This window comes from Petaurus breviceps, unplaced genomic scaffold, assembly GCF_028583685.1.
Source record: "Petaurus breviceps papuanus isolate PSGF00001 unplaced genomic scaffold, PetGlider_PUasm1.0 139, whole genome shotgun sequence".
In the NCBI taxonomy this organism is placed as follows: domain Eukaryota; kingdom Metazoa; phylum Chordata; class Mammalia; order Diprotodontia; family Petauridae; genus Petaurus; species Petaurus breviceps.
In genome coordinates, this window is record NW_027185697.1 from 12,016,122 (window position 1) to 12,025,592 (window position 9,471).

Consider the following 9,471-nt stretch of genomic DNA (forward strand, 5'->3'; position numbering starts at 1 on the left):
CTCTACTGTGGGAGTATCCTGACATCTACAACAATTAACATTGTTCTGGAAGTGAGACCCAATGAAAAAGGAGAATCCAGCTCCTACAGGGCACTGGCAGAAATTACCTAGAATGGATACCTTGGAAGCTTTGACTACATGAAGAATACAGAGAAAAGAGAGAGACCAGATGATTATAGGGTACACCAATCAGAGAATGAGGGTCTAGAGCAAACAGAAGATGGATAATGGAGAGAGAAAGAGGGAGTGAGAGAGAAAGGGGGAGGGAGGGGGAGAGAGAGAGAGAGAGAGACCTTTTCTGGAAATGGGGTCCAAAAAATGAAACTTTACAACTAAAGAAAAGAACTAGCTAAAGGTTAGAAGAGGAAGGTGGAATATCAAACAAGAAAAAGGGATCAGGGGTGAAGGGAAGAGGACCACCTTAAAAAAAAGATTAAAGTAACTGAAGGAACATTATGCTATACCTACAACAAAAGAGGGGACCTGAAACTTTTGAAAAAGTTTCTTTGCAGACATTAAGGTACCTATAGGATTACTTCTAGGGAAGTGGTAGAATGGGGGGAAAAAATCTTTGCATCTTATTTCTCTAATGAGGGTTTGGTATTAAAGACATAGATATACACACCCACACCTCCCCACCTCCCCACACACACACATATGAATGACTAACAGCTATTCCCCAACAGATGGTCAAAAGATATGAACAAAGAGTTCTCAAAAGAGAGGAGAGAAGGAAGGAAGGGGTAGTTGGGAAAATTATGATCACATAAGGAACAGGAAATATCAATAAAAACCCATTAGATATATAACCAAGGTTCCTACCAGTTCCTTCCCCTTCTCTCCTATGCTCCCTCCCCAGAATGTTCTGTAAAGGATCATTAATGAAGACTGCTACCCACTTTCATAATAGAGAGGCAACAGAGTAAGAAGCAAAATGAGACATATTTTTTGGATGTGGTCAATAGGAGGATTTGTTTTGCTTGCTATGCTTTTTTGTGAAAGAGTGGTTTGTTTTTTTCTTTTAAATGAGAAAGGAAGGAATAAGAAGGGAGAGAAAAAATAAATGGTTGATAATTGAAAAAAATTTTAATTTAAAAAATGCTTGCTGACTAACTTAATGACTTGAAGTCTAATTCTGTAATAACTTTCTGCAAAGGCTCTTTGTGGAATTAACAGTCACATCATCCAAAAATATCTTCCTGGATCCCCTGGTTTTGCCAGTCACTTAAAAACCTGGTGAGGCCAGGGTGAGCCAGTGTGGGCAGGCGTCATTCTTGAAATCTCTGGTGATCAACTCAGACAAAACTAGAGAAAGCACTTCCTAACACTTTGCTTGACTTTGTTCTGACCCCACTAAGAAGTATGAGGTGAGCAGCTGCCTCTCTTCTCTGTGACCAAAATCAAGAAATTCAGAACCTAAAATCAGATATTCACTAACTAACCAAATGACTGTGTTTTAGAGGTATGATCGAAAGGATCATCACCCAAAGTGAAATGAGGAGGCTATGATTCCATACAAACTAAGGGTTGAGCCAGAATTGTTAAGCAAAGCCCCTGGTCCTGAGAGTCATGGGGGCCACAATGACCTCCTACAGCTGCCCTGGACTTCGAAGAATTAATTCCCTGCAAAGCACCACCTCCTGGGTCCAGTCAAAAATACAAAACAAGACTGCAATGTTTTCTGAAAACAATGTTCAAAGACCCCAGTGCATGGCCGTTGTGCTAAGGGCACCCATTCCAATCTTATGACTAAGAAATCACTGAGAGTCCAAATCCTCCAACAACAAGACAAGCAAACCTGAGGAGCCATCAGTACATATTTCACTCAAGAGTGTCCTGTTATATTTCTATGTAACTGGCATGCCATCTGAGCTTTATGAATACATTCAATGTCCTCATCTGGCTTCTGGAATATATATTTTAGGAAATTCCAAAATTATTTGATACACAAACACACGCAGAGGCACACATACATGTGGTCCATGGCATCAGAAGCAACAGTGACAACATCGAGTTTGGCCCTTGAATCAAACTAAGCCATGTGTCCCCTGAGCTCCCTTCTGTGGGCCAAAGAAGTGCCAAAATATTTCTCAGAAAAAGAGTCAACCAAAGAATCACGAGGAAAACACAGATCCCTTACCAGCAGCAATATGGGCCTGACACACCCACTTGGAGCTTTCAAACCAGGACAATTCACAAAAGGCCGTGGGAAAGGGAAAGGAGATTCAGTACCGCATGGCAGGTTTATTAAGAGTAATAGTGCACAGCACTGAACTAGGCACTCTGGGGACCTACCCAACCAAGAAATGATGTACTCTCTATGAGGAAGGAAATCTGAATGCCTAAACGTTAATGGAATGACCTAAAATGAAAATCTACTTGTCCCAAGATAAAGCAAGCCATAGGTTAAGCTTTGAGCCCCATGGCAGCCTGTCTCTATCTATCTATCTATCTATCTGTCTGTCTGTCTCTCCCTTTCTCTCTTACTCCTAAAAGTCTCCTCCCTCTTATTCAAGTGGCTGACAGTTTCTGTCCACTATAAATATCCTGGCACATGGAAGGCACTTACAATTGCTTGCTCCCTCTCTTTTCCCTTCCCCCAGATCCCTTCTGCATTGCCACCATGCTCAATACCCATGGATCCTGCTGTGGCAAAGGCAGTGAACGATGTTCACAGCTCCATTTTATCGGATTCCCCCACCCCTCGCTCCCACCCCAAAGCTTCCATGAGGTTCTTTATCTTGTTACTCTAATGCAAACAGACTTCTGGGAGTTTTTTTCACATCCAAAATTTCACTATTGCAGTGACCGCAGTGCTGGCAGTGGCTCCTGAGCTGGAAGGGAAACAAGCTTTCAAATAATTTATAAATAACCATTTCAAGAACACATCTTTTATTCTTTCATCCCACAAAAGACAGAAATTTAGTTCAGTACCACAAGCTGTCAACTTCCCAGCACACCCGAGGTCCCACTTAACTCTCTATTGTAAACAGTGTAGTATTTCGCTACCACATCAATAAATAAAATTCTTGAAGGAATGAGTTTTGTGTTTGATTCACATTTGTTCTGCACATGCCACTGACCTGAAGGTATTCCTAATGTTAACCTCTTGAAAGCTTCAACTTTCAAAGAGTCAGGCACTCAAAACTGAGCCAAGGGTCTGCCCTTGTTGGCTCATCTAAAGTGACCACATGTCACTGAGGCGGACTGTGCTGCTCCTTTGTCCTTCTCCAGTCCACTTACTCTTACCTCTCTGAAGAAGCACCACTTTCTGAAACCCCATCTGCAGATGCAATTAAAGACTGTAGTGGGCAACGCACCATTGCTGGAGCTATGAATTGTTCTAGCCATTCCAGGAAGCAATTTGAAATTAAGAGCGAAAAGTCACTAAAATGGTGCTTACCCTTTGACCCAGCAATATCAGAAACTAGGCCAACACCCCAAAGAGAAAAAAAAAAGGAAGAAAGAGATCCATAGATGCAAAAATATTTACAGGAGAGTTTTATAGCAGCATCAAACTGGAAACTAAGGGATGTGGCAAAGTGCCCATCTCTTGGGGAATAACTAAACAAATCGTGGCATATGAAAGCAATGGAATATTATCACACCATAAGAAATCAAATGGACAGTTTCAGAAGAAATGGGGAAGATCTCTATGAACTGATACAGAGTGAAGTGAACAGAACCAAGAGAACAACTTACACAATGACAACATTGTTTAAAAAAAAATGAAATTTTGAGACACTTGAAGAATTTTGATCAATTTCATGACAAACCACAAGTTCTAAAGACTGAATAAAGCTGAAACAGAATGCTAACCACTTAACAGACAGGGAATGGACCTAAAAGGCAAAATAAGGCATATATTCCTGGACATGGCCCAAGAAAGAGTACTTCACCCGACAGCAAATTTGTTATCTGGGTTTTCTTTTTCATTTTTGTTGTTTAATTGGGGAGGAGAGAAAATATAGGCTTATTAATTTGGGACATTACTAAAGTTAAAACTTAACAAAACTTTTGATACTAAGAAAAGATGTGTTCATAAATAAGGAGGCTCCTACAAAAGATATAGCTGAAGATTTGGTTGCTTACAATTCTCTGATCAGGAAGGGCATGGGTAAATGAGGGCACTGTTTTCTGTTAGCTTCCTTCCTAGTTTCCATGTAACAAGGTCACAGTTTGATCTGTTGGAAAAATAGTAGCAGTTCCCTGAAAATGAGGGAGAAAACCAGGAACACATTTATCTAGTACCTCTCTTGTGTGGAGCTCAACTTGCTTCATGTACAGAGATGGCCTCTCCTGCTCCAGACAATGCCCAGTGGGTTCAGGGGAATCCCCAGTATGAGGCTCCTCACTTGACAAAAAGATCAGATTCTCCCAGTGAGACAATGATGCCAAAAGCAAAGAACGTCAATGAGCAGCCCATTAACCACACCAAGGACCAAAGAAACTACAGCTTTCCCTAGGCAGGAGCTATCCTCTAAAAAGTTGTTATTATTTTTAAAACTGTCCTGTCAAATTCCAGGCAGCTGGATGTGATCAGTAACAGCCTCTACTCAGCCTCAAAAAGGTGATATTACGGTAATCCCATGAAAGGGTAAAAAAAAAAATGCCAGAGCTATGAAGCTCAGATGAAGGGAACAAAGAAAGGCTAACTGCTCTAACATTTATGAAATTTCCTTACAGAAAAGGGATACAGTACAACCCTTATTCATTATCATCTAATAATAATTTAAAACATCTATCAAGAGAACTGTCGCTTCCTTTCCACCAGCTCCGCCATATTCCAGGTACACGGGGCTCAAGCCGCTCCTGCTTCACATGAGTTGCCAAAATGATGAACACAAAAGGAAAAAGGAGAGGGACACGAAACATGTTTTCTAAGCCCTTTCGAAAACATGGTGTTGTCCCTTTGGCTACATATGTGCGAATATACAAGAAAGGTGATATTGTAGATATCAAGGGTATGGGCACAGTTCAGCAAGGAATGCCCCACAAATGTTACCATGGCAAGACTGGACGGGTCTATAATGTTGCTCAGCATGCTGTAGGCATTGTTGTAAACAAACAGGTTAAGGGCAAGATTCTAGCCAAAAGAATTAATGTGTGTATTGAGCATATTAAGCATTCCAAGAGCAGAGATAGCTTCCTGAAGCGGGTAAAGGAAAATGATCAGAAGAAGAAGGAAGCCAAAGAAAAAGGCACTTGGGTTCAACTGAAACGCCAACCTGCTCCACCCAGAGAAGCACACTTTGTGAGAACAATGGTAAGGAACCTGAGCTGTTGGAACCAATCCCCTATGAATTCATGGCATAAGTGACTAAAAAAAGAATAATAAAAAAAATCTTGGATTGTGGGGGAAAAAAAAAGAGGGAGAGAGAGAACTGTCTACGGTCATGTGAGATTCTCTTCCATTCCAGCCATGGCAGTGCATCGTCCTCTTCGTCCTATTTTTATTTGACTTGTGGTTTCTTAAGGCCTTGTTTGGAAAAGAATGGCCTTTCCCATTCCTTGCTCAAGCTCGTCATTCTCTTCCCAGATGACTCCTCGGACTTTCCTTGGGAGAACATCAGGAATGCCCTACTACAGGGGGCATCTAGAGTGGGCAGGATGCTCCATCAAAAAAAGTTCTCAAGGGGCGGCCAGGTGGCTCAGTGAGTAAAGCGCCAGCCCCGGCGTCAGGAGGACCCCACTTCTGGCCTCAGACACTTAACACACAAAAAAAACTAGCCGTGTAACCTTGGGCAAGTTTCTTAACCCCAATTGCCAAAAAGAAAAAGTAGTTCTCAATAACTTCAGGAGTTATTGAGAAAGGAGTATCTTTCATTTGGCACAAAGATACTGGGGAAATGAGGCCTAAGGGATGGAAACGTCAAAATAGAATGTAAATATGTGGCAATTCTGGGGGAAAAATATGGTTAACTAAACTCAAAAAGGATAAAAAGACTGGTTAATAAATGGTCCAAAGCCCCAAATAATCATTGATAAGAAATGGTTCTAATCCTAGGCTTGCACCAAGGTTTCAGCAGCACCAGCAGATCCACCAGTCATCTGAGTTCTCTGTGATCTGGGGGATGAGTGGATGGTTTCAGTCACCGCAGTGGCCAAGAAAACAGAAGGAAGGTTCCCAGCTGAACCACCCATGTCCCAAAATCAAGTGGTCATGAAAATCCAAGCTAATGATGTCTATCCACTACTTTACAAGGGCACCGAGTCAGAGGAATGTTTCTGATTTATGGAGGAAGAATGGAGGTTGCACTAATTTCATTAGTTTGTTTTTCCATGCTTCAGAGCTCCAAAAATATGAGGAATTAACACCAAAAACAAAAGTAAAACCAAAAAACACCACTGCATTAGCACTAGGACCCCTGACCAATCCCAGACACAGATTCTTGAGACACAGCAAGAGGAGAAAAGGCAACAGCAGCAGGTGTCCTTTATGGACGTCAACAATACATTTTATGCCCACCGGTTCCTTTCAGTGCATCCCTTCAAAAGAAAACAGCTGCCTGACCCAGCCCCTCTGCAGAACAACTTGGAACTATGCCTCAGGGCCGCAAAACGGTGCACACCCTTTGATCCAGCAACGCCAACACCAGGTCTGTATCCCAGAGATGCCCAAAACTGGGGAAAGGACCTATTTGTACAAAACATCTACGGCAGCTTTGTTCTGTGGTGGCTAACAACCGGAACTTCAACTGCGAAACACCTAAACAAGACGTGGTGTGTGATTGTAATGAGGTCTTACTGGATGTAAGAGATGACAGGAAGGATGATTTCAGAAAAACCTGGAAAGACTCACATGAACTGATGCTGAGTGAAGTGAGCAGAACCAGGAGAACGCGGTACACATAACAGCAACACTGTCTGACAAAGAGCTGTGAATGACTTGGCAGTACAATGATCCAAGACGATCCCAAGGGACTAATGATGACACATACTATCCGCCTCTGGGGACAGGACTGATATTGGCCGAATACAGACTGAAGCAGGTGATTTTTCACTTTCTTTCGTGTTTCTTTTTTCTTTTATCTAGTCTTCTTGTACAAAATGACTAATATGGAAATGTTTTACATAATTGCACATGTATAAACTATATCTGATTGCTTTTCTGTCCCAAAGAGGGGGGGAAAGAGGGGGAGGAAAGGGAGGAAGAGAGGGAAAGAATTTGGAACTCAAAACTTTTAATAAAAATGTTAAAAACAATTTTTTTACAACAGTTACAGCAAACAAACTCATCTCAAGTACAGCCCAGATAAGCATTTGTTTGTTTGGTTGGTTTTCAAAGCTCAGGTGTAACCCAGGAAGCAAATGGGTAGGCACCATTTCTTAATCTATCCTACCTTAAAGCGTGATGACCGACAGCTGCATTTTCCCGGGCTTAGCTCAGCCCGAAGCACACCCCCATCGCAGGCAGATTCTTGCTATAGCTTGTCCTCTGCACAAATGGCTGTGAATTATTACTAACACACAGTCATATTCAGGTTTAACTGATAACTGAGCTGCACTCAGAGAGGTTAACAGGACATAGCCATGAGAGCTGGTCTCAGCAGCGGGATTCAGAACCAGGTCTTGCCTGACTCCCAGGCCCAGCCCTCTTTCCTACTCCACCCCACTGCCATTGGAGCAAAGACAAGACCCAAGGGGGCAAGGCCCTCCTCCCCCAGAGCCGCCATAACTCACCTCCTACAGAGCTACAGTTCTACAGGGTGGAGTTTTGAAGCTTTTTTGTACCCTGGGCCCGTTGGACAGTTTGATGAAGCCCTTTTCAAAATAATTTTTGTAATAACTGGAAGAAATACTGAATTTCAATTACAGGTTAGTGAAAATAAAGGTGAATTTTTCTTTCTATCCAAGTCCACAGATGCCAGATTAAGAGTCCCTGAGCCTCCATCACCTCATCTAGCCTGCAGGCTCTGGAAAGTTGCTCTTGGCTCCATCCTTAGCCTCTGATTCTTTTCCCTACAAACCTGAACAAAAGGGAAAGGCACCTACTTCCCAACACGCCAAGACCCTGTCACCACACTGATGCATTGTTGGTGGAGCTGTGAACTGGTTCTTTGACTGCAAGCTCCTTGAGACGTGGCTTCTTTTACATTCCCAGCATTTAGCACAGTGCCTGGCACACAGGAGGCACTTATTAGATGTTTGCTGATTGGTTGGTTGGTTGGTCCAGGCTGGGGTGGGGGGAGATCTGTGGCCTCAAGGTCTAAGACTTCTTCTGTGAAGGTTGAATTCAGTCAAAGGGCCGAACTTGAAGACCTAGAGGGCCACTTGTGGCCTCGAGGCTGCAGGTTCCCCACCCCTAGTCCAGCATTCTAGAAAGCAATTTGGAACTACACCCCAGAAGTTACTAAACTGTACATACCCTTTGACCCAACAATACCACTATTCCCAAAAAGAGACCAAAGAAAGGGGTGCAAAACCAACATGGACAAAGACACAAAGCAAATCATTTTGTACAGCAACTAAAGTGATGCCAATCAACTGGGGAAGGGCTAAACAAATTCCACTCTGTGACTGCCATGAAACATTACTATACCTTTAGAAAGGATGAAAGGGATGGTTTCAGAGAACCTAGGAAGACCTGTATGAACTTAGAGGGCACAAAGTGAGTAGAACCAGGAGAACAATTTCTACAATAAAAACAAACTATTTTGGAAGGCTCAAGAACGCTGATCAGCACACTAACAGCTCTCAATGTAAAGGCCCAATGAGGACCTTCATCATGGAGGACTGAGCACCTCCTGCCAGAGAGGTGATGGCCTCGGCAAGTACAGGATCAAGGTCTTTGCACGTCACTTGTACTGGTCTGATCAGCCACAGCCAGACACATACACGGCGCCTTGACCCCAACATCTTGAGGTCATTTTGGTCCTCTTCGAGCATGAAGGACAAATGACAACAATAAAGATTTTGCTCTTCAATGGAAAATGGGAGAACATCAATTTTTGTTTGCTGAAAAAAATAAAATCTACTTTTTAAAAAGCCTCTACAGCCTGGCCTTCCTCTCTGCCTGCTTCCCCTCCCACCTCTTCGTGGGTGCTTTTTTCCTTTTCATTCTCCCCCAGATTGCCCCATCTCCCATCTCGGGGCTGCTGGGTTATCCATTCCACAGGTCTGAATGCACTTCCTCCTCGACTTGCATCTTGTACATCGGCTCTCTTCCTTCAAAGGTGCATCAGGCACCAAGACTGCGAAGTCTTTCCTAATCTCCTCCAAGCTTGGTGGCCTTTTCCTGTCCTCAGGACTGGAACCACAACCAGACTTCCCATTTGCCCAGGGGCTTACACGAACTGCTTTTCCTTCTAAGGAAATGCATAGGGGAGCTGGAGCAAGGTATCACTGACTGAATTCTCAAGAAAAACCCTAATGTGCTTCACCCTGATCATGTGACTGCCTTTCAAAAATGAAAACAAGAAGGAGGACATTTGGCCAGGGATACAAGTAATATAAAGAGGGGGGGGGGGA

The 9,471-nt window shown here is 43.0% G+C and overlaps 1 protein-coding gene and 1 pseudogene across 3 annotated transcripts in view; one reads left to right on the top strand and one right to left on the bottom strand.

Annotated features, from left to right (window-relative positions):
• Positions 1-9,471, bottom strand: part of EXOC6B (exocyst complex component 6B) — a 624,130-nt gene that overhangs the window by 454,027 nt on the left and 160,632 nt on the right. The window lies entirely within an intron of this gene.
• Positions 433-5,779, top strand: LOC138144972 (large ribosomal subunit protein eL21-like; annotated as a pseudogene).